This window comes from Cricetulus griseus, chromosome 5, assembly GCF_003668045.3.
Source record: "Cricetulus griseus strain 17A/GY chromosome 5, alternate assembly CriGri-PICRH-1.0, whole genome shotgun sequence".
Lineage (NCBI taxonomy): Eukaryota > Metazoa > Chordata > Mammalia > Rodentia > Cricetidae > Cricetulus > Cricetulus griseus.
The window spans coordinates 184900189-184927203 of NC_048598.1; the positions used below are offsets into that span (position 1 = coordinate 184900189).

At 45.5% G+C, this 27015-nt stretch overlaps 28 non-coding genes and 1 pseudogene across 28 annotated transcripts; all 29 read right to left on the reverse strand.

Moving 5' to 3' along the window:
* Positions 1 to 2569: 2569 nt before the first annotated feature.
* LOC113835738 lies at positions 2570 to 2640 on the reverse strand. The gene has a single exon (XR_003485424.1). It is a non-coding gene; the product is annotated as a small nucleolar RNA SNORD113/SNORD114 family (small nucleolar RNA).
* Positions 2641 to 3970: 1330 nt separating this feature from the next.
* On the reverse strand, positions 3971 to 4064 carry LOC113835757 (annotated as a pseudogene).
* Positions 4065 to 5745: 1681 nt separating this feature from the next.
* Positions 5746 to 5818, reverse strand: LOC113835737. The gene has a single exon (XR_003485422.1). It is a non-coding gene; the product is annotated as a small nucleolar RNA SNORD113/SNORD114 family (small nucleolar RNA).
* A 2602-nt stretch (positions 5819 to 8420) lies between these two features.
* On the reverse strand, positions 8421 to 8495 carry LOC113835781. Its single transcript, XR_003485480.1, has one exon. It is a non-coding gene; the product is annotated as a small nucleolar RNA SNORD113/SNORD114 family (small nucleolar RNA).
* A 697-nt stretch (positions 8496 to 9192) lies between these two features.
* LOC113835741 lies at positions 9193 to 9267 on the reverse strand. The gene has a single exon (XR_003485432.1). It is a non-coding gene; the product is annotated as a small nucleolar RNA SNORD113/SNORD114 family (small nucleolar RNA).
* Positions 9268 to 9898: 631 nt separating this feature from the next.
* Positions 9899 to 9973, reverse strand: LOC113835782. The gene has a single exon (XR_003485482.1). It is a non-coding gene; the product is annotated as a small nucleolar RNA SNORD113/SNORD114 family (small nucleolar RNA).
* Positions 9974 to 10672: 699 nt separating this feature from the next.
* On the reverse strand, positions 10673 to 10747 carry LOC113835746. The gene has a single exon (XR_003485439.1). It is a non-coding gene; the product is annotated as a small nucleolar RNA SNORD113/SNORD114 family (small nucleolar RNA).
* Positions 10748 to 11379: 632 nt separating this feature from the next.
* LOC113835780 lies at positions 11380 to 11454 on the reverse strand. Its single transcript, XR_003485479.1, has one exon. It is a non-coding gene; the product is annotated as a small nucleolar RNA SNORD113/SNORD114 family (small nucleolar RNA).
* Positions 11455 to 12151: 697 nt separating this feature from the next.
* Positions 12152 to 12226, reverse strand: LOC113835747. The gene has a single exon (XR_003485441.1). It is a non-coding gene; the product is annotated as a small nucleolar RNA SNORD113/SNORD114 family (small nucleolar RNA).
* Positions 12227 to 12857: 631 nt separating this feature from the next.
* LOC113835773 lies at positions 12858 to 12932 on the reverse strand. Its single transcript, XR_003485469.1, has one exon. It is a non-coding gene; the product is annotated as a small nucleolar RNA SNORD113/SNORD114 family (small nucleolar RNA).
* A 695-nt stretch (positions 12933 to 13627) lies between these two features.
* On the reverse strand, positions 13628 to 13702 carry LOC113835756. The gene has a single exon (XR_003485452.1). It is a non-coding gene; the product is annotated as a small nucleolar RNA SNORD113/SNORD114 family (small nucleolar RNA).
* Positions 13703 to 14333: 631 nt separating this feature from the next.
* LOC113835772 lies at positions 14334 to 14408 on the reverse strand. Its single transcript, XR_003485468.1, has one exon. It is a non-coding gene; the product is annotated as a small nucleolar RNA SNORD113/SNORD114 family (small nucleolar RNA).
* Positions 14409 to 15104: 696 nt separating this feature from the next.
* On the reverse strand, positions 15105 to 15179 carry LOC113835755. The gene has a single exon (XR_003485451.1). It is a non-coding gene; the product is annotated as a small nucleolar RNA SNORD113/SNORD114 family (small nucleolar RNA).
* Positions 15180 to 15810: 631 nt separating this feature from the next.
* LOC113835771 lies at positions 15811 to 15885 on the reverse strand. The gene has a single exon (XR_003485467.1). It is a non-coding gene; the product is annotated as a small nucleolar RNA SNORD113/SNORD114 family (small nucleolar RNA).
* A 696-nt stretch (positions 15886 to 16581) lies between these two features.
* Positions 16582 to 16656, reverse strand: LOC113835754. Its single transcript, XR_003485450.1, has one exon. It is a non-coding gene; the product is annotated as a small nucleolar RNA SNORD113/SNORD114 family (small nucleolar RNA).
* A 631-nt stretch (positions 16657 to 17287) lies between these two features.
* On the reverse strand, positions 17288 to 17362 carry LOC113835765. The gene has a single exon (XR_003485459.1). It is a non-coding gene; the product is annotated as a small nucleolar RNA SNORD113/SNORD114 family (small nucleolar RNA).
* Positions 17363 to 18062: 700 nt separating this feature from the next.
* LOC113835753 lies at positions 18063 to 18137 on the reverse strand. Its single transcript, XR_003485448.1, has one exon. It is a non-coding gene; the product is annotated as a small nucleolar RNA SNORD113/SNORD114 family (small nucleolar RNA).
* Positions 18138 to 18768: 631 nt separating this feature from the next.
* LOC113835770 lies at positions 18769 to 18843 on the reverse strand. The gene has a single exon (XR_003485466.1). It is a non-coding gene; the product is annotated as a small nucleolar RNA SNORD113/SNORD114 family (small nucleolar RNA).
* A 697-nt stretch (positions 18844 to 19540) lies between these two features.
* Positions 19541 to 19615, reverse strand: LOC113835745. The gene has a single exon (XR_003485437.1). It is a non-coding gene; the product is annotated as a small nucleolar RNA SNORD113/SNORD114 family (small nucleolar RNA).
* A 632-nt stretch (positions 19616 to 20247) lies between these two features.
* Positions 20248 to 20322, reverse strand: LOC113835779. The gene has a single exon (XR_003485478.1). It is a non-coding gene; the product is annotated as a small nucleolar RNA SNORD113/SNORD114 family (small nucleolar RNA).
* Positions 20323 to 21020: 698 nt separating this feature from the next.
* LOC113835752 lies at positions 21021 to 21095 on the reverse strand. Its single transcript, XR_003485447.1, has one exon. It is a non-coding gene; the product is annotated as a small nucleolar RNA SNORD113/SNORD114 family (small nucleolar RNA).
* A 631-nt stretch (positions 21096 to 21726) lies between these two features.
* On the reverse strand, positions 21727 to 21801 carry LOC113835778. The gene has a single exon (XR_003485477.1). It is a non-coding gene; the product is annotated as a small nucleolar RNA SNORD113/SNORD114 family (small nucleolar RNA).
* Positions 21802 to 22499: 698 nt separating this feature from the next.
* Positions 22500 to 22574, reverse strand: LOC113835751. The gene has a single exon (XR_003485446.1). It is a non-coding gene; the product is annotated as a small nucleolar RNA SNORD113/SNORD114 family (small nucleolar RNA).
* A 631-nt stretch (positions 22575 to 23205) lies between these two features.
* Positions 23206 to 23280, reverse strand: LOC113835766. The gene has a single exon (XR_003485460.1). It is a non-coding gene; the product is annotated as a small nucleolar RNA SNORD113/SNORD114 family (small nucleolar RNA).
* A 700-nt stretch (positions 23281 to 23980) lies between these two features.
* LOC113835744 lies at positions 23981 to 24055 on the reverse strand. Its single transcript, XR_003485436.1, has one exon. It is a non-coding gene; the product is annotated as a small nucleolar RNA SNORD113/SNORD114 family (small nucleolar RNA).
* Positions 24056 to 24687: 632 nt separating this feature from the next.
* On the reverse strand, positions 24688 to 24762 carry LOC113835777. Its single transcript, XR_003485476.1, has one exon. It is a non-coding gene; the product is annotated as a small nucleolar RNA SNORD113/SNORD114 family (small nucleolar RNA).
* A 697-nt stretch (positions 24763 to 25459) lies between these two features.
* Positions 25460 to 25534, reverse strand: LOC113835750. The gene has a single exon (XR_003485445.1). It is a non-coding gene; the product is annotated as a small nucleolar RNA SNORD113/SNORD114 family (small nucleolar RNA).
* Positions 25535 to 26165: 631 nt separating this feature from the next.
* LOC113835769 lies at positions 26166 to 26240 on the reverse strand. Its single transcript, XR_003485465.1, has one exon. It is a non-coding gene; the product is annotated as a small nucleolar RNA SNORD113/SNORD114 family (small nucleolar RNA).
* Positions 26241 to 26936: 696 nt separating this feature from the next.
* LOC113835749 lies at positions 26937 to 27011 on the reverse strand. The gene has a single exon (XR_003485444.1). It is a non-coding gene; the product is annotated as a small nucleolar RNA SNORD113/SNORD114 family (small nucleolar RNA).
* Positions 27012 to 27015: the final 4 nt, after the last annotated feature.

The following is a 27015-nucleotide window of genomic DNA, read 5'->3' on the forward strand; positions in this document are numbered from 1 at the left end:
GAAGGACATTGGCAAGAATGAGGGCTCATTTGCAGTGGTTTTGTATTCAAACCTTCATTAGTCAGTCACTTAAACAATGTGGGATGTCTTTGATTTGATTTCTCTTGTATAAACAAACAGTATCAGCCATGCCACAGACACAGATTCTGTTGTTGGTCTCCTACCTGGTGCAGAACAGTGTTTTCAGTACAGAGAAATGTCTGCTTGACTTGCAACATACTCTTATACTTGAAAAGGGCTTATTTCTATTCATTGTTATCTATTTGGTTACTGGCTCCTTCCTTGAACTACCTGTAGTATTAGCTTGAAAATGCATTTTTAACGAAAGGAAAAATGAAATCTATATAATTTTTTATATATATTTATATAAATTTATAATTTATAATTTCCTGATCTCTGTTTACACTGTAACTTCAAGGGGTGGGTGTGTTTCTTCTATGGTGGACCTCAGCTCCAGACATGTACCCATTTGTCTTTCAGATGACAGAGAGAGTCCCGATAAAGCCAGGAAGAACACTGGTCTCTTTTTATTGCTCCTTATTTAGTTATTAACTCACTAATTCACCATTGGCAACTTTTAAGTAGTATGGCTCACAGAAAAAGCAAGAGACTCGCATTGGGTAATTGCCCTTGCTATGCTCAGTTATCAGCTTTTTCTCATACGTGTGTCTCACTATCACACTGCTCAGCTTTTCATACGTGTGTCTGACAGTGGAGTGCCTCCTGTCCATTTCACTCTAGCTACCGGCCTGCACATGTATGCTGATGATAATGACAAAGAACAATATTATGATATAAATATCATATTTGAATACATCTTTAATAAATGCATAATTTACAATAAGAATTTTTGTTTAATTCTTACCTTGGCCTCCAGGTGTGAATAAGGAACTTGCCTTCCATTCTCGTACACTAAGAGGCAAAGAACAGAAGCCATGACAAAAGAAAATGCAAGTTTTCCTCTCAACCAAGCATTGCTTTCTAGCTTTTGTTATCAATCATTGTTTAACAATCATTAATTGAGAGTTATTTAATTTTCTATAGAAAAAAATGAAGAATTTTGATCTTCCCTTTAGCCTAGACGTAGAAAACTTCTATAATTTATATTGTTGGTGTCATCATAGCCAAAGTGGTGGTAGGTATGTAAGCACATACTGGCTTCAAAAATCTACTAATGGTATATTTTTGCTTCATCATACATTTTAAATTTTGATATATATTATAACATTAGCCACAGAGGTGAGAGTAGTGACTTTCTCTTTGGATTTTGCTAATTTCATTGTATATTAACAATTCTCCAAACTTAACACATAGTTTTATGATTGGACAATGCCCAACTATACTCATTGTTTTTGTTTATATATATGTACATATTCATACCCACATTGACGCATCATGAAAACATATAAATCCAAAGATCACTAAGAACTACATTGTATATTCCTACTATCTAGATATGTGACCATGTCAAACATAGACAATGGGCTATGGAACCTTGGTAACGGACCTCAGAACGTATAAATGCATTCATCATACTAACTCACGTTTTATCAGCAGTCAACATCGATTCAAGCTTGACCATCTGTCTCACTGATTTAAATCTTGTCTATTCATTAATGCGCTGATATGTCAGAAATAAATGTTAAGTTCCATGACTCAGAAATGTCAAGAATATACTTGATATTCCTAGTCGGTATTGAGAACAGTCTTATATTAATAGTAATTCATTCAGGTATTCATGAATGTATAATCAATAGAAGACTTAATATCCATCCCTGATCAATCAGTGGGATACAGTTGGTAATCACTAATCATGTACTTTTAAACAACGTATTTCAAGTTCTTTTGGGGGGAGGGTGGTTTCAAGACAGGGTTTTTCTGTGTAGGTCTATCTGTCTTGGAATTGGCTTTATGGACCAGGTTGGCTTTGAGTTCGAGAGATCCACTGGCACTGCCTTTGGAATGTTGAATTAAAGGCATGTGCCACTATGCTTGGATTTTCTTAAGCAAATTATTCAAAGCAAGCTAACCCTGGAGGATCACTCCTCAGTGCAGTGCAGACAGTGCCTCCAGCCATGGAAGATGCTCCAATCACACAGTATGTCCATTCTTGGGACTACTGAGCAGAGAAAAATCACAAAAATAATTGGACTTTTTTTTTAACTTTCCTAGTAATAACCTATACTTTTCACCTCCCATTGGCCATTTTGACAACCATTTCAGGAATACATTTAATCTTATCTCTGAAAAAGATGAAATTTTACACTTGCTCTGAATGTGGGCATTGTCTGTAATTTATACTATTAACATCATCATGAGCAAAAAAAAAAAAACCACATTTTTTAAAGGTGGCATCATGTGTTCTGTACATACTGATCTATTTCTTGGATCTCATATTTGAGAATTAGTCAATACTTTTTATTTCTACTTATTTATGAGCCTGATTTATCCTCACATTGACACAATTATAAAAAACAGAATGGAATTTATAACATCAGAGAAAATGAATATATTCTACAGTCCTAAAGGAGCACTTGAAATGAAGGGAATAGATTGTATTTCTTCTTTAGCAGATCTCAGAGTTCCAGAAAAGTACTGATCCATGTGACTCACATGCCACCAGGGATCATCATCAATCATGATCGCTTCTTTCTTTTTCTAATCACTACTCCTTTATTGTTTGTTTGTTAGTTTAACATAATAATATTAATAATAATAATAATAATAATAATAATAATAATAATTTGGGTATCTATTTTCCAAATAACCCTACAAATTCTTTCTTATTCCCAATCCCTGTGGAATTGTTCTAACCTTAATTACTTATCCTCTGTGTTTCATAAATAATTGACAACTTCCATTCACTTCTGATGCTCTCATTGGTATGAACTGGCCATCCTTGGTGCCATGCTATATTTTTCAGTCACATATTGAGTTCTGCTAAGCAAACCACCAAGCCTGAAGAAAGAATCCTGGCCACTACTCACAGCACTTTGCCCAGCCTCACCGATGATGTCAGCAGAGCTCTCAGCCATAGAGGTATCCTCAAGTCAGCAAAGTCATAAAGAATGCAAAGCAGAAGAGATAAAGACAAAATTAAGACATCGCTATTAACCTCCGACCTTCCCCTACTCAACCTTAGGTAATCATTTATAAGAGAAGAATATCTATTTAACTGACTCTTAAATAAATAATGGCAAGCCTAACAAGGGTGTGGGTATTCATAAAGTTATGCTTTATATTGTAACTTGAACCATTTGCTCAAGAACATGTGTAAGATTACTATTTGATCTAAAAAGTATTTCTTATTCATTGTGTATTTCATTCATTGTGTATTCATTGTGTATTTCTTATTCATTGTGTATTTTTATAACCGGACCACACTTATTCACTTTTATTTGTATATTTATTGATTCTTAGACTGATCTGATTATAAAAACATCAAGAAATGCATGTACATGAGGATAGAAGTCACCCCACCTCTACTGTTGTCACCCCCACCTCCGCTGTTGACAACAGGACTTTGTGATGAACCTCTGAGGCACAGTCACTATTTGTAACTCATAGATGCCATCGTGGTCATCATCAATCCAAGACTGGTCCTATTTTCCTCCATCCATTTCTCCATGGGGAACATACATGCGTCTCCTTCAATAACTAACCTCATGTGAACACTAAGCATACTCTGATACACTATTTTATACGAACTCCATGGATGTTCTTTTTACATTCGACCTAGTGTGAGTGTATTTCACATCTTAGAAACACAGTGACTAACCTTCCGAAAACCATCAAAGCAATGACAAGAATGTTGACCAGATCTCACACCATCCCAAGCAAACGATGAGCAGGCAGCCACTGAAGACCAGATCCCCCTGGAAGAGTTTATTCTAAGGAACACAGAGAGAAGCAGAGGACAAAACAATGACAATGCTGCCCTCAATCTTTGTGTAACCATGTACCTTCTGTGTTGAATCTTGGCGTTTCAGACGTATAGTCATCATGGATGGTTCAAATGCCACTAGCCAAATGATTCAAATGATGATGATGTCATCATTAAGCCAAGATTACTTCTCCTTTCCTCTAATTATTTCTACTTTGCCTATTAATTACTTAATTATAAGTTCTATAATTAGTAACCCCCACTCACACACAAAAAAATAAGTCTAGGAGTCCAATTAATCCTAATCTGTACATAGATTCTCTCTAATATATCCAGTATATCAAAATTATACACTAGTTATCATATTTGCATTAAGAATGAACAATTTTATGTAGTCCCCATATCTGCCAATGGTATTCAGATAGCCATTGCTAACACTATATTAAACCATCACTAATTACAATGTACCCTGTTTAAGAACTATATTAAATCACTCAAACCAAAACACTGAGATTGTTGTAACTCACACTGATCTTGTTCTCCTCCACAGGGTATAAATGGAGCCCTTGACCCTTGGTGGATCCTCTAATTACATGGTTCATCCTGAGCGGAGGGGAGAGGAGAGGCAGTTAGGATAATGAAATACTTATAGAAAGGGCAGCAGAGGTGAGAACATTGGAATTCATTCCTGTCCCGGACTCTGTAATAAGGTGCGAGCCAGTGCTGCTGGCCATGGACAAACGTGCCAGTCACTCAATAGTATCCACTCTGAGAAGTATGCACAAACAGAGTTTGGGGCTTTTTGTTAAAATGCCTCATTTCTCACTTTGTCCTTTATGATTATCTGTCATCTGAACCAATCGTGCAAGTCACCATAATTTTAAAATATTTAAACTATTGTCTTGTAAAATGAGTATTGCTCAACTTCTAGCTAGCTTAGAAAATAGATATTATCTGTTACTGACACTATGTCCACTGAACACAAAAACAGTTGTATGCTACTTCCTTCTCTTTGGATTATGCATTTTCAATGTACTAAGGTGTTTTTTGTTTGTTTGCTTGCTTTTGGCCTCGACTCTTGTGTTATAACTGAATAATGTTTCACCCACTTATCTTCACTCCTTTCTGTATTTATTGGATATTTAAGGAGTTAAAAGAATGATCTGAAAGAGATGAACACAAAGAGCTTACGGGCTGCAGGATGGACCCAGAGACAGGCATGTGTCTGTCCTGGACTCATACTACCTGCGTTAATCTCAATCCAGCCAGACTCTAATTACCTCTCTACTCACTCCCATTTGGGTTCTTGACTTAATCATTAACTCACTAGTAAAAATGGAAGCTTTCTTATGCCCCCAAACACTGAGCAGACTAAAAGTCACTCTGAGTTCAACTCACTGAGGAGCCTGAGTTTATGAAGAAAGGCCAATTGAATGCCCTCATTGGTGATACTTGGCTTAATGCAACCATAGTTAAAACATCATTTTTATTGAGTGTATTGCTTTGTGTTTATGAGTGTACAGTCCAAGGACACAGGTATAGAGGTCAGAGTTGAACATCTGGGAATCTGATCTCTCTTTCCACCATGTGGGTACTGGGGCACAAACTCAGGTCAACAGATTTTGCAGCAAGTGCCTTCATCCCCTGAACCATCTCACTAGCCCCATGTTAGATACTTCTCAACTATGAAGTAGGTAACGTTCAACACACCACATAAAACACAAGGACATGAACTCACATTGTGCCAGGAACAATGCAGGAATCACCTCAGGAGCACCCGTTCTGAGGAGTAAAGGGGAGAGCACAAGATAAAAAATGGCACTCTCTTTCAAGGATCTTTGCTTATCTACTTATCTTTCATGCTGGACCTTAGAGTTTCAGACAGATATTATTCATCATCTTTCTCAAACCTTGGTAACTGTCATCATTGGTCCAGGAAAGGATTGTTCTCACCTCCTCATCAACACTGTTTACTGAATAAGCCAATAGTTCACTAGCAAGGCCCGCAATACACAGACATTCCACAGGAACACAGCTCTCTGACATGTATATGCTAATATCAACATGTACAATACCCTAATAACCATGCTCAGACATCATACATGCTTGGTCTACAAGTCCATCCTCATCCCAAATGACAACGTGAAAGTGCATCTATAGGATGAATTGTAAAAATAAAGTGATGTTTACCAAAACATGGACAAGACCTATGGATGCCACACAAACTTAGCTAGATTCACTTAATAAACACAGGATTCTGCTGTCAGCTCACACAAACCCACTGGAAGGAAGCAAACAAAAAGATGACATGATTTTTAAAAGCAGACAACAACCACAGTTTTCTACTCAGATGTAGAGAGTTATATATCTACTTTGTAACTAAGTAATATAATTTATGTCTTAATAAAACAAGCAAACTTAATTATGTCCAAAGACTCAGGGCAAAAACTGTGGCTGTAAGGTGTACTGCATATATTTTCTTAATGAAAGAAGAAAAGAGTGAGGAAGGCTCCATGTAAAAGGAGACTCAGGTACTCTCATCGTGCATAAATATAGGGTGGTAAGGACTTTGCGGCAAATGGCGTGGTCCACGTGGACATGCACGGCTCTTGGACAGAAGTGTATTTTCCTTGTAGTTTACACAGTAGCAGATGTGGTGGTTCATAAGAACTTTGTTTTGATTTTGAGCATCATGAACTGTTTGCAGAATGTGGGCTGTAAAAGTGTCTCTCAGGAGTTTATGTTATGCTTTGTCAACTTTATGACTGATATTCTAAGCAGGTTAAGGCACTATGTGTCTGTGATTTGAAATTTAGAAGAGCCTAATGATCAGTAGTGTATTAGAATATTAATACAAAAACATAAGTATAAGGATGAAATGTGGATATAAATAATAAATTTGGTGATTGGGAGTTGGATGTCTTATTTTGGGAAATGTCCAAATAAAAATATTGTCTTTTTATGCAAATGACTAGTTTTACACTGCTATTATGATGGGATACTTTACAAGCAGTGGCTGAAAACACTATGGAAAATGGGATTTATCCACTAAAAAGACTGGATGGAACAGTATTATATTACTTTCAACAACAACAAAAAAAACAGATATAAATATACTAATGTGAATAAATGACAGACAGAAAAATGAGAACAGGATAGACCCACTCACATGGGAATATTGAAAACATATAACTGAAATAGTGTTACTGGTGACCACATTTTGGCAATTTCTAGGGAAGGGTGGATAAAAAAGTTTACTTGAGTATTTGTAAAACTGCATTGAGAAGGGTAGAAAAACATGGTGTGGCCCCGCAATTGGGATGAGTGATTTTCTAAAACAGAAAAGAGAAATAAATACAAGAATATGGATGAAAATGTGAGAGCCAAAGAAAAGAAAACTAGGTATTAACATTAGATGGCTTGTAATTTACTAGAAAAAAAAAACAAATCTAACAGACATGGTAACATTAATAAGCAATAGAAAAGAATACAAAGGTATGTGAAAGTTGGATTAGAGCCTTTGTTTTCCAATGTAAAAATTATAATTATGTTATTAATGCTATAATTGCTGAATAGGAATGAAGACATAATGTTACTATGAGATCTTTCCCAACACCTGTGCAAAGTGTGAGAAGGAATTGGGTATCCTCGGGGTATTGAAGTGGCATCAGAGAAAAGTCTTAATGACTGAAATGTCTCTGAAAACAGCAGTAAGTCAGTCAGGTTTTCTGAATGATAAAGCAGAAAGAGGGAAGGAAAAATTGAGAAGACATGCTATGCACAGCCAAAACATACAAAACCATGACAGAAACAAGCAGGGGTTCACTATGAGGAAAAGTGTGTATGTACCCAAATGAGTGAAGTTATGTTAACTTTACACTGATTGACAACATGGAAGCCAACATTCTGCAGGGCATCTGAAAGACTGCCATCCAAAATCCACAGGTATAAGAAGGTTGGCATTGTGTAAAACAGATGAGAGGCCAAAAACAAAAAAATAAACGAACAAAAAAGCAAAAAAGATCTCACAGGTCCAAAATTACAAGAAATTTGTTAAGGAGATCAATGGAAAACTTAGAATTACAAGGCAGACACGAGAGGTATAGCATACACACCATAGGTCACCAGTTCATTGGCAGTCAGCCCATATGGGATCTGGACTCACATCATGGCATCCTGGGAAATCTCCATCTTAGCACACTTCCAACAAAGCATCAGTCACCACTCTGTTGGGTATAAGGTAGAGAAGGGAAGAACTATTGAGACTTCCTTTTCCTGGTGACACAGACTGTGTATCATGCAAGGGGTTAGGGAGTCCTTCAGAGAAGCTTTCTCTCTAAAGTACTGTGTATTCTGGCATGATATAGCTGAGGAGTCAACCTGAGGCTGACACAATAAGAGGCAGACCACACACAGTCAGCCCAACCCTTGTTTTCTGAGGAGACTGTCATCAACCAGCTGTGCAGCCCATCACACAGGTCCACAAGGGACAGACATATGCCTATGGGCCTCCATCCACAGCTTGGCACTCATCGGGAATGACCTCAGATTTCTGAATACCAGGCGTTCATCGAGTATCACTCAAACGCCACCAGATCTCATCATTGGTCGTGGATGGGCCCCCCTCTCTCCCTGACCTGCTGCTGCAGGGCTGCACTTACTAGACCCTTTGGGCAATGCTCTGATGATAAATGGGCGGCTCTTCAGTGTTTTATACCTACTAGGTCAACTTTCAAGCTAGGCCAAAGTAAATACTTTCTTGTCCTACTGATCTAAAAGCTCATTAACAATAAGACACATACCTCAATTGGGGTCCATTAAGGGTTAGATAGGAGTCTTCTAATTCCACCCAGCTCTAAGCTCTCATAGCATCCAAAGGAGCTGTTATGTTCTCGAGTTCAGCATGCTGGTAGCACCATCATTCAGGTGGGCTCATTCTCTGAGGGGACCTGAACAGAGAATGGAGAGACAAGGTTAATACTCTGTAGGCCATCACTCATTGCCCCGGCATCACCTAGGCATCTACTGTCTGTTCTCTTCAAGGGGAACCCTAAGTTCATGTCATTTTCAAGGAAAAAAGGCTGGGCTGCTTCATGTCATTCCCATGTCCTATTGAAATTGAGGAATGTGTTTGTATCCCCTGAGCAATTTGGGGCATTCCCACCCACTTTGCCCAATTTGCCTAGTTGTCAGCCATGTTTCCCTGGGGACCTGACATTAGTCGGCTTCCCAGGTTTGGTCCTGGTTACTTTCCCTGGTCTCCGTAATTCCCAGAGCACCAACTTTTGCACAGAGGATATTTCTCTTCGCCGGACCTCAGATATCTGTTATCATGGCTCTCATGGAGATACACTCAGATGCCACCAGATCTCATCATCGGTCCCCAGTTGGGCTGCTCTTTCTGGAGCCTTCGGGATTGGCTCACTCTGGTTAGTGTGGGGCAGTCGGGAGGCCTCACACTACAGGATGCTACTCTGATCTGGGACACCTCACCACCTGCTCTTCCAGCCAGTGGAAAGGTCACTATGTCAGAACAATGAGTAACTATGGGGATTTGCAATAGGCCCTCCTTACCTGACTTCAGGTGCTGATTGGAGGTCAATGCTGGAGCAGTCAGCAACCATGGGCTCTGGATTGACACCATGGCATCCTGGGAAATTTCCATCTCAGACAACTTCCAACAAAGCTTCAGTCACCACTCTGTTTGATAGAAGGTAGAGAAGGGAAGAAATATTGAGACTTTCTATTCCTGGTGACCCACATTGTGTACCATGCAAATTGGGTGGGGGGTGCTGCAGACAGGCTTTCTCTGTAAGGTAGTGGGCTTGTGTTCTGGCATGATAGAGCTGAGGAGTCAACCTGAGGCTGACACAATGTGAGGCAGACCACACACAGTCTGCCCTACTCTTGATTCTGAGGACAACATCATCACCCAGCTGTGCAGCCCATCACACAGGTCCACAAGGGACGGACATATGCCTATGGGCCTCCATCCACAGCTTGGCACTCATCGGGAATGACCTCAGATTACTGGATACTAGGCATTCATCGAGTATCACTCAAATGCCACCAGATCTCATCATTGGTCGTGGATGGGCCCCCCTCTCTCCCTGACCTGCTGCTGCAAGGCTGTGCTTCCTGGACCCTTTGGGCAATTCTCTGATCATACATAGGCAGCTCTTCTGTGTTTTATCCCTACTAGGTTCCCTTTCAAGCTAGGCCGAAGTAAATACTTTCTGGGTTCTACTGATCTAAAAGCTCATTAACAATAAGACACGTACCTCAAATGTGGTCCACTAGGGGGATAGGTAGGAGTCTTCTCATTCTACCATACTCTGGGCTCTCATGGCATCCAAAGGAGCTGTTGTCTTCTCGTTTTCACAATGCTGTTGCACAATCTCTGAGAGGAACTGAATAGAGAATGGAGACACAAGGTTAATACTCTGTAGGCCATCACTCATCGCATGAGCATCACCTAGGCATCTACTGTCTGTTCTCTTCAAGGGGAACCCTAAGTTCATGTCATTTTCAAGGAAAAATGGCTGGGCTGCTTCATGTCAGTATACCAAGTATATCCATCCCCATGTCCTGTTGAAATTGAGGACTGTGGTTTTATCCCCTGAGCAATTTGGGGCATTCCCACCCACTTTGCACCACTTTGCCTAGTTGTCAGCCATGTTTCCCTGGGGACCTGACATTAGTCGGCTTCCCAGGTTTGGTCCTGGTTACTTTCCCTGGCCTCCATAATTCCCAGAGCACCAACTTTTGCACAGAGGAGATTTCTCTTCGCCTGACCTCAGATATCTGTTATCATGGCTCTCATGGAGAAACACTCAGATGCCACCAGATCTCATCATCGGTCCCCAGTTGGGCTGCTCTCTCTGGAGCCTTCGGGATTGGCTCACTCTCTGGTTAGTGTGGGGCCGTCGGGAGGCCACACACTACAGGAGGCTACTCAGATCTGGGACACCTCACGACCTGCTCTTCCAGCCCGTGGAAAGTTCACTATGTTCTGCAAATGAGTAATATGGGGGTTTGCAATAGACCCTCCTTACCTGTCTTCAGGTGCTGATTGGAGGTCAATGCTGCAGCTGTTAGCAGCCATGGGCTCTGGATTGACACCATGGCATCCTGGGAAATCTCCATCTCAGTGAACTTCCAACAAAGCCTCAGTCACCTCTCTGTTTGATAGAAGGTAGAGAAGGGAAGAAATATTGAGACTTTCTCTTCCTGGTGACCCACATTGTGTACCATGCAAATTGGGTGGGGGGTGCTGCAGACAGGCTTTCTCTATAAGGTAGTGGGCTTGTGTTCTAGCATGATAGAGCTGAGGAGTCAACCTGAGGCTGACACAATGAGAGGCAGACCACACACAGTCTGCCCTACTCTTGATTCTGAGGACAACATCATCACCCAGCTGTGCAGCCCATCACACAGGTCCACAAGGGACGGACATATGCCTATGGGCCTCCATCCACAGCTTGGCACTCATCGGGAATGACCTCAGATTTCTGGATACCAGGCGTTCATCGAGTATCACTCAAACGCCACCAGATCTCATCATTGGTCGTGGATGGGCCCTCCTCTCTCCCTGACCTGCTGCTGCAGGGCTGCGCTTACTAGACTCTTTGGGCAATGCTCTGATGATAAATGGGCGGCTCTTCAGTGTTTTATCCCTACTAGGTCCCTTTCAAGCTAGGCCGAAGTAAATATTTTCTTGTCCTACTGATCTAAAAGCTCATTAACAATAAGACACATACCTCAAATGAGGTCCACTAGGGGGATAGGTAGGAGTCTTCTCAATCGACCCAGCTCAAGGCTCTCATAGCATCCAAAGGAGCTGTTGTGTTCTCGTTTTCACCATGCTGGTAGCACAATCTCTGAGAGGAACTGAACAGAGAATGGAGAGACAAGTTTAACACTCTGTAGGCCATCACTCATCGCATGAGCATCACCTAGGCATCTACTGTCTGTTCTCTTCAAGGGGAACCCTAAGTTCATGTCATTTTCAAGGAAAAATGGCTGGGCTGCTTCATGTCAGTATACCAAGTTCATCCATCCCCATGTCCTATTGAAATTGAGGACTGTGTTTATATCCCCTGAGCAATTTGGGGCATTCCCACCCACTTTGCCCAATTAGCCTAGTTGTCAGCCATGTTTCCCTGGGGACCTGACATTAGTCGGCTTCCCAGGTTTGGTCCTGGTTGCTTTCCCTGGCCTCAGTAATTCACAGAGCACCAACTTTTGCACAGAGGAGATTTCTCTTCACCTGACCTCAGATATCTGTTATCATGGCTCTCATGGAGATACACTCAGATGCCACCAGATCTCATCATTGGTCCCCAGTTGGGCTGCTCTTTCTGGAGCCTTCGGGATTGGCTCACTCTGGTTAGTGTGGGGCAGTCGGGAGGCCTCACACTACAGGATGCTACTCTGATCTGGGACACCTCACCACCTGCTCTTCCAGCCAGTGGAAAGGTCACTATGTCAGAACAATGAGTAACTATGGGGATTTACAATAGGCCCTCCTTACCTGTCTTCAGGTGCTGATTGGAGGTCAATGCTGGAGCAGTCAGCAACCATGGGCTCTGGATTGACACCATGGCATCCTGGGAAATCTCCATCTCAGACAACTTCCAACAAAGCTTCAGTCACCACTCTGTTTGATAGAAGGTAGAGAAGGGAAGAAATATTGAGACTTTCTCTTCCTGGTGACACACATTGTGTACCATGCAAATTGGGTGGGGGGTGCTGCAGACAGGCTTTCTCTGTAAGGTAGTGGGCTTGTGTTCTGGCATGATAGAGCTGAGGAGTCAACCTGAGGCTGACACAATGAGAGGCAGACCACACACAGTCTGCCCTACTCTTGATTCTGAGGACAACATCATCACCCAGCTGTGCAGCCCATCACACAGGTCCACAAGGGATGGACATATGCCTATGGGCCTCCATCCACAGCTTGGCACTCATCGGGAATGACCTCAGATTTCTGGATACTAGGCGTTCATCGAGTATCACTCAAACGCCACCAGATCTCATCATTGGTCGTGGATGGGCCCTCCTCTCTCCCTGACCTGCTGCTGCAGGGCTGAGCTTACTAGACTTTGGGCAATGCTCTGATGATAAATGGGCGGCTCTTCAGTGTTTTATCCCTACAAGGTCCCTTTCAAGCTAGGCCGAAGTAAATATTTTCTTGTCCTACTGAACTAAAAGCTCATTAACAATAAGACACATACCTCAAATGGGGTCCACTAGGGGGATAGGTAGGAGTCTTCTCAATCGACCCAGCTCAAGGCTCTCATAGCATCCAAAGGAGCTGTTGTGTTCTCGTTTTCACCATGCTGGTAGCACAATCTCTGAGAGGAACTGAACAGAGAATGGAGAGACAAGTTTAACACTCTGTAGGCCATCACTCATCGCATGAGCATCACCTAGGCATCTACTGTCTGTTCTCTTCAAGGGGAACCCTAAGTTCATGTCATTTTCAAGGAAAAATGGCTGGGCTGCTTCATGTCAGTATACCAAGTTCATCCATCCCCATGTCCTATTGAAATTGAGGACTGTGTTTATATCCCCTGAGCAATTTGGGGCATTCCCACCCACTTTGCCCAATTAGCCTAGTTGTCAGCCATGTTTCCCTGGGGACCTGACATTAGTCGGCTTCCCAGGTTTGGTCCTGGTTGCTTTCCCTGGCCTCAGTAATTCACAGAGCACCAACTTTTGCACAGAGGAGATTTCTCTTCACCTGACCTCAGATATCTGTTATCATGGCTCTCATGGAGATACACTCAGATGCCACCAGATCTCATCATCGGTCCCCAGTTGGGCTGCTCTTTCTGGAGCCTTCGGGATTGGCTCACTCTGGTTAGTGTGGGGCAGTCGGGAGGCCTCACACTACAGGATGCTACTCTGATCTGGGACACCTCACCACCTGCTCTTCCAGCCAGTGGAAAGGTCACTATGTCAGAACAATGAGTAACTATGGGGATTTGCAATAGGCCCTCCTTACCTGTCTTCAGGTGCTGATTGGAGGTCAATGCTGGAGCAGTCAGCAACCATGGGCTCTGGATTGACACCATGGCATCCTGGGAAATCTCCATCTCAGACAACTTCCAACAAAGCTTCAGTCACCACTCTGTTTGATAGAAGGTAGAGAAGGGAAGAAATATTGAGACTTTCTCTTCCTGGTGACACACATTGTGTACCATGCAAATTGGGTGGGGGGTGCTGCAGACAGGCTTTCTCTGTAAGGTAGTGGGCTTGTGTTCTGGCATGATAGAGCTGAGGAGTCAACCTGAGGCTGACACAATGAGAGGCAGACCACACACAGTCTGCCCTACTCTTGATTCTGAGGACAACATCATCACCCAGCTGTGCAGCCCATCACACAGGTCCACAAGGGACGGACATATGCCTATGGGCCTCCATCCACAGCTTGGCACTCATCGGGAATGACCTCAGATTTCTGGATACTAGGCGTTCATCGAGTATCACTCAAACGCCACCAGATCTCATCATTGGTCGTGGATGGGCCCTCCTCTCTCCCTGACCTGCTGCTGCAGGGCTGCGCTTACTAGACTTTGGGCAATGCTCTGATGATAAATGGGCGGCTCTTCAGTGTTTTATCCCTACAAGGTCCCTTTCAAGCTAGGCCGAAGTAAATATTTTCTTGTCCTACTGAACTAAAAGCTCATTAACAATAAGACACATACCTCAAATGGGGTCCACTAGGGGGATAGGTAGGAGTCTTCTCAATCGACCCAGCTCAAGGCTCTCATAGCATCCAAAGGAGCTGTTGTGTTCTCGTTTTCACCATGCTGGTAGCACAATCTCTGAGAGGAACTGAACAGAGAATGGAGAGACAAGTTTAACACTCTGTAGGCCATCACTCATCGCATGAGCATCACCTAGGCATCTACTGTCTGTTCTCTTCAAGGGGAACCCTAAGTTCATGTCATTTTCAAGGAAAAATGGCTGGGCTGCTTCATGTCAGTATACCAAGTTCATCCATCCCCATGTCCTATTGAAATTGAGGACTGTGTTTATATCCCCTGAGCAATTTGGGGCATTCCCACCCACTTTGCACCACTTTGCCTAGTTGTCAGCCATGTTTCCCTGGGGACCTGACATTAGTCGGCTTCCCAGGTTTGGTCCTGGTTGCTTTCCCTGGCCTCAGTAATTCACAGAGCACCAACTTTTGCACAGAGGAGATTTCTCTTCACCTGACCTCAGATATCTGTTATCATGGCTCTCATGGAGATACACTCAGATGCCACCAGATCTCATCATCGGTCCCCAGTTGGGCTGCTCTTTCTGGAGCCTTCGGGATTGGCTCACTCTGGTTAGTGTGGGGCAGTCGGGAGGCCTCACACTACAGGATGCTACTCTGATCTGGGACACCTCACCACCTGCTCTTCCAGCCAGTGGAAAGGTCACTATGTCAGAACAATGAGTAACTATGGGGATTTGCAATAGGCCCTCCTTACCTGTCTTCAGGTGCTGATTGGAGGTCAATGCTGGAGCAGTCAGCAACCATGGGCTCTGGATTGACACCATGGCATCCTGGGAAATCTCCATCTCAGACAACTTCCAACAAAGCTTCAGTCACCTCTCTGTTTGATAGAAGGTAGAGAAGGGAAGAAATGTTGAGACTTTCTCTTCCTGGTGACACACATTGTGTACCATGCAAATTGGGTGGGGGGTGCTGCAGACAGGCTTTCTCTGTAAGGTAGTGGGCTTGTGTTCTGGCATGATAGAGCTGAGGAGTCAACCTGAGGCTGACACAATGAGAGGCAGACCACACACAGTCTGCCCTACTCTTGATTCTGAGGACAACATCATCACCCAGCTGTGCAGCCCATCACACAGGTCCACAAGGGACGGACATATGCCTATGGGCCTCCATCCACAGCTTGGCACTCATCGGGAATGACCTCAGATTTCTGGATACTAGGCGTTCATCGAGTATCACTCAAACGCCACCAGATCTCATCATTGGTCGTGGATGGGCCCTCCTCTCTCCCTGACCTGCTGCTGCAGGGCTGCGCTTACTAGACTTTGGGCAATGCTCTGATGATAAATGGGCGGCTCTTCAGTGTTTTATCCCTACAAGGTCCCTTTCAAGCTAGGCCGAAGTAAATATTTTCTTGTCCTACTGAACTAAAAGCTCATTAACAATAAGACACATACCTCAAATGGGGTCCACTAGGGGGATAGGTAGGAGTCTTCTCAATCGACCCAGCTCAAGGCTCTCATAGCATCCAAAGGAGCTGTTGTGTTCTCGTTTTCACCATGCTGGTAGCACAATCTCTGAGAGGAACTGAACAGAGAATGGAGAGACAAGTTTAACACTCTGTAGGCCATCACTCATCGCATGAGCATCACCTAGGCATCTACTGTCTGTTCTCTTCAAGGGGAACCCTAAGTTCATGTCATTTTCAAGGAAAAATGGCTGGGCTGCTTCATGTCAGTATACCAAGTTCATCCATCCCCATGTCCTATTGAAATTGAGGACTGTGTTTATATCCCCTGAGCAATTTGGGGCATTCCCACCCACTTTGCACCACTTTGCCTAGTTGTCAGCCATGTTTCCCTGGGGACCTGACATTAGTCGGCTTCCCAGGTTTGGTCCTGGTTGCTTTCCCTGGCCTCAGTAATTCACAGAGCACCAACTTTTGCACAGAGGAGATTTCTCTTCACCTGACCTCAGATATCTGTTATCATGGCTCTCATGGAGATACACTCAGATGCCACCAGATCTCATCATCGGTCCCCAGTTGGGCTGCTCTTTCTGGAGCCTTCGGGATTGGCTCACTCTGGTTAGTGTGGGGCAGTCGGGAGGCCTCACACTACAGGATGCTACTCTGATCTGGGACACCTCACCACCTGCTCTTCCAGCCAGTGGAAAGGTCACTATGTCAGAACAATGAGTAACTATGGGGATTTGCAATAGGCCCTCCTTACCTGTCTTCAGGTGCTGATTGGAGGTCAATGCTGGAGCAGTCAGCAACCATGGGCTCTGGATTGACACCATGGCATCCTGGGAAATCTCCATCTCAGACAACTTCCAACAAAGCTTCAGTCACCTCTCTGTTTGATAGAAGGTAGAGAAGGGAAGAAATATTGAGACTTTCTCTTCCTGGTGACACACATTGTGTACCATGCAAATTGGGTGGGGGGTGCTGCAGACAGGCTTTCTCTGTAAGGTAGTGGGCTTGTGTTCTGGCATGATAGAGCTGAGGAGTCAACCTGAGGCTGACACAATGAGAGGCAGACCACACACAGTCTGCCCTACTCTTGATTCTGAGGACAACATCATCACCCAGCTGTGCAGCCCATCACACAGGTCCACAAGGGACGGACATATGCCTATGGGCCTCCATCCACAGCTTGGCACTCATCGGGAATGACCTCAGATTTCTGGATACTAGGCATTCATCGAGTATCACTCAAATGCCACCAGATCTCATCATTGGTCGTGGATGGGCCCCCCTCTCTCCCTGACCTGCTGCTGCAAGGCTGTGCTTCCTGGACCCTTTGGGCAATTCTCTGATCATAAATAGGCAGCTCTTCTGTGTTTTATCCCTACTAGGTTCCCTTTCAAGCTAGGCCGAAGTAAATACTTTCTGGTCTCTACTGATCTAAAAGCTCATTAACAATAAGACACGTACCTCAAATGTGGTCCACTAGGGGGATAGGTAGGAGTCTTCTCATTCTACCATACTCTGGGCTCTCATGGCATCCAAAGGAGCTGTTGTCTTCTCGTTTTCACCATGCTGGTAGCACAATCTCTGAGAGGAACTGAATAGAGAATGGAGACACAAGGTTAATACTCTGTAGGCCATCACTCATCGCATGAGCATCACCTAGGCATCTACTGTCTGTTCTCTTCAAGGGGAACCCTAAGTTCATGTCATTTTCAAGGAAAAATGGCTGGGCTGCTTCATATCAGTATACCAAGTTCATCCATCCCCATGTCCTGTTGAAATTGAGGACTGTGGTTTTATCCCCTGAGCAATTTGGGGCATTCCCACCCACTTTGCACCACTTTGCCTAGTTGTCAGCCATGTTTCCCTGGGGACCTGACATTAGTCGGCTTCCCAGGTTTGGTCCTGGTTGCTTTCCCTGGCCTCAGTAATTCACAGAGCACCAACTTTTGCACAGAGGAGATTTCTCTTCACCTGACCTCAGATATCTGTTATCATGGCTCTCATGGAGATACACTCAGATGCCACCAGATCTCATCATCGGTCCCCAGTTGGGCTGCTCTTTCTGGAGCCTTCGGGATTGGCTCACTCTGGTTAGTGTGGGGCAGTCGGGAGGCCTCACACTACAGGATGCTACTCTGATCTGGGACACCTCACCACCTGCTCTTCCAGCCAGTGGAAAGGTCACTATGTCAGAACAATGAGTAACTATGGGGATTTGCAATAGGCCCTCCTTACCTGTCTTCAGGTGCTGATTGGAGGTCAATGCTGGAGCAGTCAGCAACCATGGGCTCTGGATTGACACCATGGCATCCTGGGAAATCTCCATCTCAGACAACTTCCAACAAAGCTTCAGTCACCTCTCTGTTTGATAGAAGGTAGAGAAGGGAAGAAATGTTGAGACTTTCTCTTCCTGGTGACACACATTGTGTACCATGCAAATTGGGTGGGGGGTGCTGCAGACAGGCTTTCTCTGTAAGGTAGTGGGCTTGTGTTCTGGCATGATAGAGCTGAGGAGTCAACCTGAGGCTGACACAATGAGAGGCAGACCACACACAGTCTGCCCTACTCTTGATTCTGAGGACAACATCATCACCCAGCTGTGCAGCCCATCACACAGGTCCACAAGGGACGGACATATGCCTATGGGCCTCCATCCACAGCTTGGCACTCATCGGGAATGACCTCAGATTTCTGGATACTAGGCGTTCATCGAGTATCACTCAAACGCCACCAGATCTCATCATTGGTCGTGGATGGGCCCTCCTCTCTCCCTGACCTGCTGCTGCAGGGCTGCGCTTACTAGACTTTGGGCAATGCTCTGATGATAAATGGGCGGCTCTTCAGTGTTTTATCCCTACAAGGTCCCTTTCAAGCTAGGCCGAAGTAAATACTTTCTGGTCTCTACTGATCTAAAAGCTCATTAACAATAAGACACGTACCTCAAATGTGGTCCACTAGGGGGATAGGTAGGAGTCTTCTCATTCTACCATACTCTGGGCTCTCATGGCATCCAAAGGAGCTGTTGTCTTCTCGTTTTCACCATGCTGGTAGCACAATCTCTGAGAGGAACTGAATAGAGAATGGAGACACAAGGTTAATACTCTGTAGGCCATCACTCATCGCATGAGCATCACCTAGGCATCTACTGTCTGTTCTCTTCAAGGGGAACCCTAAGTTCATGTCATTTTCAAGGAAAAATGGCTGGGCTGCTTCATATCAGTATACCAAGTTCATCCATCCCCATGTCCTGTTGAAATTGAGGACTGTGGTTTTATCCCCTGAGCAATTTGGGGCATTCCCACCCACTTTGCACCACTTTGCCTAGTTGTCAGCCATGTTTCCCTGGGGACCTGACATTAGTCGGCTTCCCAGGTTTGGTCCTGGTTACTTTCCCTGGCCTCCATAATTCCCAGAGCACCAACTTTTGCACAGAGGAGATTTCTCTTCGCCTGACCTCAGATATCTGTTATCATGGCTCTCATGGAGAAACACTCAGATGCCACCAGATCTCATCATCGGTCCCCAGTTGGGCTGCTCTCTCTGGAGCCTTCGGGATTGGCTCACTCTCTGGTTAGTGTGGGGCCGTCGGGAGGCCACACACTACAGGAGGCTACTCAGATCTGGGACACCTCACGACCTGCTCTTCCAGCCCGTGGAAAGTTCACTATGTTCTGCAAATGAGTAATATGGGGGTTTGCAATAGACCCTCCTTACCTGTCTTCAGGTGCTGATTGGAGGTCAATGCTGCAGCTGTTAGCAGCCATGGGCTCTGGATTGACACCATGGCATCCTGGGAAATCTCCATCTCAGTGAACTTCCAACAAAGCCTCAGTCACCTCTCTGTTTGATAGAAGGTAGTGAAGGGAAGAAATATTGAGACTTTCTCTTCCTGGTGACCCACATTGTGTACCATGCAAATTGGGTGGGGGGTGCTGCAGACAGGCTTTCTCTATAAGGTAGTGGGCTTGTGTTCTAGCATGATAGAGCTGAGGAGTCAACCTGAGGCTGACACAATGAGAGGCAGACCACACACAGTCTGCCCTACTCTTGATTCTGAGGACAACATCATCACCCAGCTGTGCAGCCCATCACACAGGTCCACAAGGGACGGACATATGCCTATGGGCCTCCATCCACAGCTTGGCACTCATCGGGAATGACCTCAGATTTCTGGATACCAGGCGTTCATCGAGTATCACTCAAACGCCACCAGATCTCATCATTGGTCGTGGATGGGCCCTCCTCTCTCCCTGACCTGCTGCTGCAGGGCTGCGCTTACTAGACTCTTTGGGCAATGCTCTGATGATAAATGGGCGGCTCTTCAGTGTTTTATCCCTACTAGGTCCCTTTCAAGCTAGGCCGAAGTAAATATTTTCTTGTCCTACTGATCTAAAAGCTCATTAACAATAAGACACATACCTCAAATGGGGTCCACTAGGGGGATAGGTAGGAGTCTTCTCAATCGACCCAGCTCAAGGCTCTCATAGCATCCAAAGGAGCTGTTGTGTTCTCGTTTTCACCATGCTGGTAGCACAATCTCTGAGAGGAACTGAACAGAGAATGGAGAGACAAGTTTAACACTCTGTAGGCCATCACTCATCGCATGAGCATCACCTAGGCATCTACTGTCTGTTCTCTTCAAGGGGAACCCTAAGTTCATGTCATTTTCAAGGAAAAATGGCTGGGCTGCTTCATGTCAGTATACCAAGTTCACCCATCCCCATGTCCTATTGAAATTGAGGACTGTGTTTATATCCCCTGAGCAATTTGGGGCATTCCCACCCACTTTGCACCACTTTGCCTAGTTGTCAGCCATGTTTCCCTGGGGACCTGACATTAGTCGGCTTCCCAGGTTTGGTCCTGGTTGCTTTCCCTGGCCTCAGTAATTCACAGAGCACCAACTTTTGCACAGAGGAGATTTCTCTTCACCTGACCTCAGATATCTGTTATCATGGCTCTCATGGAGATACACTCAGATGCCACCAGATCTCATCATCGGTCCCCAGTTGGGCTGCTCTTTCTGGAGCCTTCGGGATTGGCTCACTCTGGTTAGTGTGGGGCAGTCGGGAGGCCTCACACTACAGGATGCTACTCTGATCTGGGACACCTCACCACCTGCTCTTCCAGCCAGTGGAAAGGTCACTATGTCAGAACAATGAGTAACTATGGGGATTTGCAATAGGCCCTCCTTACCTGTCTTCAGGTGCTGATTGGAGGTCAATGCTGGAGCAGTCAGCAACCATGGGCTCTGGATTGACACCATGGCATCCTGGGAAATCTCCATCTCAGACAACTTCCAACAAAGCTTCAGTCACCTCTCTGTTTGATAGAAGGTAGAGAAGGGAAGAAATATTGAGACTTTCTCTTCCTGGTGACACACATTGTGTACCATGCAAATTGGGTGGGGGGTGCTGCAGACAGGCTTTCTCTGTAAGGTAGTGGGCTTGTGTTCTGGCATGATAGAGCTGAGGAGTCAACCTGAGGCTGACACAATGAGAGGCAGACCACACACAGTCTGCCCTACTCTTGATTCTGAGGACAACATCATCACCCAGCTGTGCAGCCCATCACACAGGTCCACAAGGGACGGACATATGCCTATGGGCCTCCATCCACAGCTTGGCACTCATCGGGAATGACCTCAGATTTCTGGATACCAGGCGTTCATCGAGTATCACTCAAACGCCACCAGATCTCATCATTGGTCGTGGATGGGCCCTCCTCTCTCCCTGACCTGCTGCTGCAGGGCTGCGCTTACTAGACTCTTTGGGCAATGCTCTGATGATAAATGGGCGGCTCTTCAGTGTTTTATCCCTACTAGGTCCCTTTCAAGCTAGGCCGAAGTAAATATTTTCTTGTCCTACTGATCTAAAAGCTCATTAACAATAAGACACATACCTCAAATGGGGTCCACTAGGGGGATAGGTAGGAGTCTTCTCAATCGACCCAGCTCAAGGCTCTCATAGCATCCAAAGGAGCTGTTGTGTTCTCGTTTTCACCATGCTGGTAGCACAATCTCTGAGAGGAACTGAACAGAGAATGGAGAGACAAGTTTAACACTCTGTAGGCCATCACTCATCGCATGAGCATCACCTAGGCATCTACTGTCTGTTCTCTTCAAGGGGAACCCTAAGTTCATGTCATTTTCAAGGAAAAATGGCTGGGCTGCTTCATATCAGTATACCAAGTTCATCCATCCCCATGTCCTATTGAAATTGAGGACTGTGTTTATATCCCCTGAGCAATTTGGGGCATTCCCACCCACTTTGCACCACTTTGCCTAGTTGTCAGCCATGTTTCCCTGGGGACCTGACATTAGTCGGCTTCCCAGGTTTGGTCCTGGTTGCTTTCCCTGGCCTCAGTAATTCACAGAGCACCAACTTTTGCACAGAGGAGATTTCTCTTCACCTGACCTCAGATATCTGTTATCATGGCTCTCATGGAGATACACTCAGATGCCACCAGATCTCATCATCGGTCCCCAGTTGGGCTGCTCTTTCTGGAGCCTTCGGGATTGGCTCACTCTGGTTAGTGTGGGGCAGTCGGGAGGCCTCACACTACAGGATGCTACTCTGATCTGGGACACCTCACCACCTGCTCTTCCAGCCAGTGGAAAGGTCACTATGTCAGAACAATGAGTAACTATGGGGATTTGCAATAGGCCCTCCTTACCTGTCTTCAGGTGCTGATTGGAGGTCAATGCTGGAGCAGTCAGCAACCATGGGCTCTGGATTGACACCATGGCATCCTGGGAAATCTCCATCTCAGACAACTTCCAACAAAGCTTCAGTCACCTCTCTGTTTGATAGAAGGTAGAGAAGGGAAGAAATATTGAGACTTTCTCTTCCTGGTGACACACATTGTGTACCATGCAAATTGGGTGGGGGGTGCTGCAGACAGGCTTTCTCTGTAAGGTAGTGGGCTTGTGTTCTGGCATGATAGAGCTGAGGAGTCAACCTGAGGCTGACACAATGAGAGGCAGACCACACACAGTCTGCCCTACTCTTGATTCTGAGGACAACATCATCACCCAGCTGTGCAGCCCATCACACAGGTCCACAAGGGACGGACATATGCCTATGGGCCTCCATCCACAGCTTGGCACTCATCGGGAATGACCTCAGATTTCTGGATACTAGGCATTCATCGAGGATCACTCAAATGCCACCAGATCTCATCATTGGTCGTGGATGGGCCCCCCTCTCTCCCTGACCTGCTGCTGCAAGGCTGTGCTTCCTGGACCCTTTGGGCAATTCTCTGATCATAAATAGGCAGCTCTTCTGTGTTTTATCCCTACTAGGTTCCCTTTCAAGCTAGGCCGAAGTAAATACTTTCTGGTCTCTACTGATCTAAAAGCTCATTAACAATAAGACACGTACCTCAAATGTGGTCCACTAGGGGGATAGGTAGGAGTCTTCTCATTCTACCATACTCTGGGCTCTCATGGCATCCAAAGGAGCTGTTGTCTTCTCGTTTTCACCATGCTGGTAGCACAATCTCTGAGAGGAACTGAATAGAGAATGGAGACACAAGGTTAATACTCTGTAGGCCATCACTCATCGCATGAGCATCACCTAGGCATCTACTGTCTGTTCTCTTCAAGGGGAACCCTAAGTTCATGTCATTTTCAAGGAAAAATGGCTGGGCTGCTTCATGTCAGTATACCAAGTTCATCCATCCCCATGTCCTGTTGAAATTGAGGACTGTGGTTTTATCCCCTGAGCAATTTGGGGCATTCCCACCCACTTTGCACCACTTTGCCTAGTTGTCAGCCATGTTTCCCTGGGGACCTGACATTAGTCGGCTTCCCAGGTTTGGTCCTGGTTACTTTCCCTGGCCTCCATAATTCCCAGAGCACCAACTTTTGCACAGAGGAGATTTCTCTTCGCCTGACCTCAGATATCTGTTATCATGGCTCTCATGGAGAAACACTCAGATGCCACCAGATCTCATCATCGGTCCCCAGTTGGGCTGCTCTCTCTGGAGCCTTCGGGATTGGCTCACTCTCTGGTTAGTGTGGGGCCGTCGGGAGGCCACACACTACAGGAGGCTACTCAGATCTGGGACACCTCACGACCTGCTCTTCCAGCCCGTGGAAAGTTCACTATGTTCTGCAAATGAGTAATATGGGGGTTTGCAATAGACCCTCCTTACCTGTCTTCAGGTGCTGATTGGAGGTCAATGCTGCAGCTGTTAGCAGCCATGGGCTCTGGATTGACACCATGGCATCCTGGGAAATCTCCATCTCAGTGAACTTCCAACAAAGCCTCAGTCACCTCTCTGTTTGATAGAAGGTAGAGAAGGGAAGAAATATTGAGACTTTCTCTTCCTGGTGACCCACATTGTGTACCATGCAAATTGGGTGGGGGGTGCTGCAGACAGGCTTTCTCTATAAGGTAGTGGGCTTGTGTTCTAGCATGAGAGAGCTGAGGAGTCAACCTGAGGCTGACACAATGAGAGGCAGACCACACACAGTCTGCCCTACTCTTGATTCTGAGGACAACATCATCACCCAGCTGTGCAGCCCATCACACAGGTCCACAAGGGACGGACATATGCCTATGGGCCTCCATCCACAGCTTGGCACTCATCGGGAATGACCTCAGATTTCTGGATACCAGGCGTTCATCGAGTATCACTCAAACGCCACCAGATCTCATCATTGGTCGTGGATGGGCCCTCCTCTCTCCCTGACCTGCTGCTGCAGGGCTGCGCTTACTAGACTCTTTGGGCAATGCTCTGATGATAAATGGGCGGCTCTTCAGTGTTTTATCCCTACTAGGTCCCTTTCAAGCTAGGCCGAAGTAAATATTTTCTTGTCCTACTGATCTAAAAGCTCATTAACAATAAGACACATACCTCAAATGGGGTCCACTAGGGGGATAGGTAGGAGTCTTCTCAATCGACCCAGCTCAAGGCTCTCATAGCATCCAAAGGAGCTGTTGTGTTCTCGTTTTCACCATGCTGGTAGCACAATCTCTGAGAGGAACTGAACAGAGAATGGAGAGACAAGTTTAACACTCTGTAGGCCATCACTCATCGCATGAGCATCACCTAGGCATCTACTGTCTGTTCTCTTCAAGGGGAACCCTAAGTTCATGTCATTTTCAAGGAAAAATGGCTGGGCTGCTTCATGTCAGTATACCAAGTTCACCCATCCCCATGTCCTATTGAAATTGAGGACTGTGTTTATATCCCCTGAGCAATTTGGGGCATTCCCACCCACTTTGCCCAATTAGCCTAGTTGTCAGCCATGTTTCCCTGGGGACCTGACATTAGTCGGCTTCCCAGGTTTGGTCCTGGTTGCTTTCCCTGGCCTCAGTAATTCACAGAGCACCAACTTTTGCACAGAGGAGATTTCTCTTCACCTGACCTCAGATATCTGTTATCATGGCTCTCATGGAGATACACTCAGATGCCACCAGATCTCATCATCGGTCCCCAGTTGGGCTGCTCTTTCTGGAGCCTTCGGGATTGGCTCACTCTGGTTAGTGTGGGGCAGTCGGGAGGCCTCACACTACAGGATGCTACTCTGATCTGGGACACCTCACCACCTGCTCTTCCAGCCAGTGGAAAGGTCACTATGTCAGAACAATGAGTAACTATGGGGATTTGCAATAGGCCCTCCTTACCTGTCTTCAGGTGCTGATTGGAGGTCAATGCTGGAGCAGTCAGCAACCATGGGCTCTGGATTGACACCATGGCATCCTGGGAAATCTCCATCTCAGACAACTTCCAACAAAGCTTCAGTCACCACACTGTTTGATAGAAGGTAGAGAAGGGAAGAAATATTGAGACTTTCTCTTCCTGGTGACACACATTGTGTACCATGCAAATTGGGTGGGGGGTGCTGCAGACAGGCTTTCTCTGTAAGGTAGTGGGCTTGTGTTCTGGCATGATAGAGCTGAGGAGTCAACCTGAGGCTGACACAATGAGAGGCAGACCACACACAGTCTGCCCTACTCTTGATTCTGAGGACAACATCATCACCCAGCTGTGCAGCCCATCACACAGGTCCACAAGGGACGGACATATGCCTATGGGCCTCCATCCACAGCTTGGCACTCATCGGGAATGACCTCAGATTTCTGGATACTAGGCGTTCATCGAGTATCACTCAAACGCCACCAGATCTCATCATTGGTCGTGGATGGGCCCTCCTCTCTCCCTGACCTGCTGCTGCAGGGCTGAGCTTACTAGACTTTGGGCAATGCTCTGATGATAAATGGGCGGCTCTTCAGTGTTTTATCCCTACAAGGTCCCTTTCAAGCTAGGCCGAAGTAAATATTTTCTTGTCCTACTGAACTAAAAGCTCATTAACAATAAGACACATACCTCAAATGGGGTCCACTAGGGGGATAGGTAGGAGTCTTCTCAATCGACCCAGCTCAAGGCTCTCATAGCATCCAAAGGAGCTGTTGTGTTCTCGTTTTCACCATGCTGGTAGCACAATCTCTGAGAGGAACTGAACAGAGAATGGAGAGACAAGTTTAACACTCTGTAGGCCATCACTCATCGCATGAGCATCACCTAGGCATCTACTGTCTGTTCTCTTCAAGGGGAACCCTAAGTTCATGTCATTTTCAAGGAAAAATGGCTGGGCTGCTTCATATCAGTATACCAAGTTCATCCATCCCCATGTCCTATTGAAATTGAGGACTGTGTTTATATCCCCTGAGCAATTTGGGGCATTCCCACCCACTTTGCACCACTTTGCCTAGTTGTCAGCCATGTTTCCCTGGGGACCTGACATTAGTCGGCTTCCCAGGTTTGGTCCTGGTTGCTTTCCCTGGCCTCAGTAATTCACAGAGCACCAACTTTTGCACAGAGGAGATTTCTCTTCACCTGACCTCAGATATCTGTTATCATGGCTCTCATGGAGATACACTCAGATGCCACCAGATCTCATCATCGGTCCCCAGT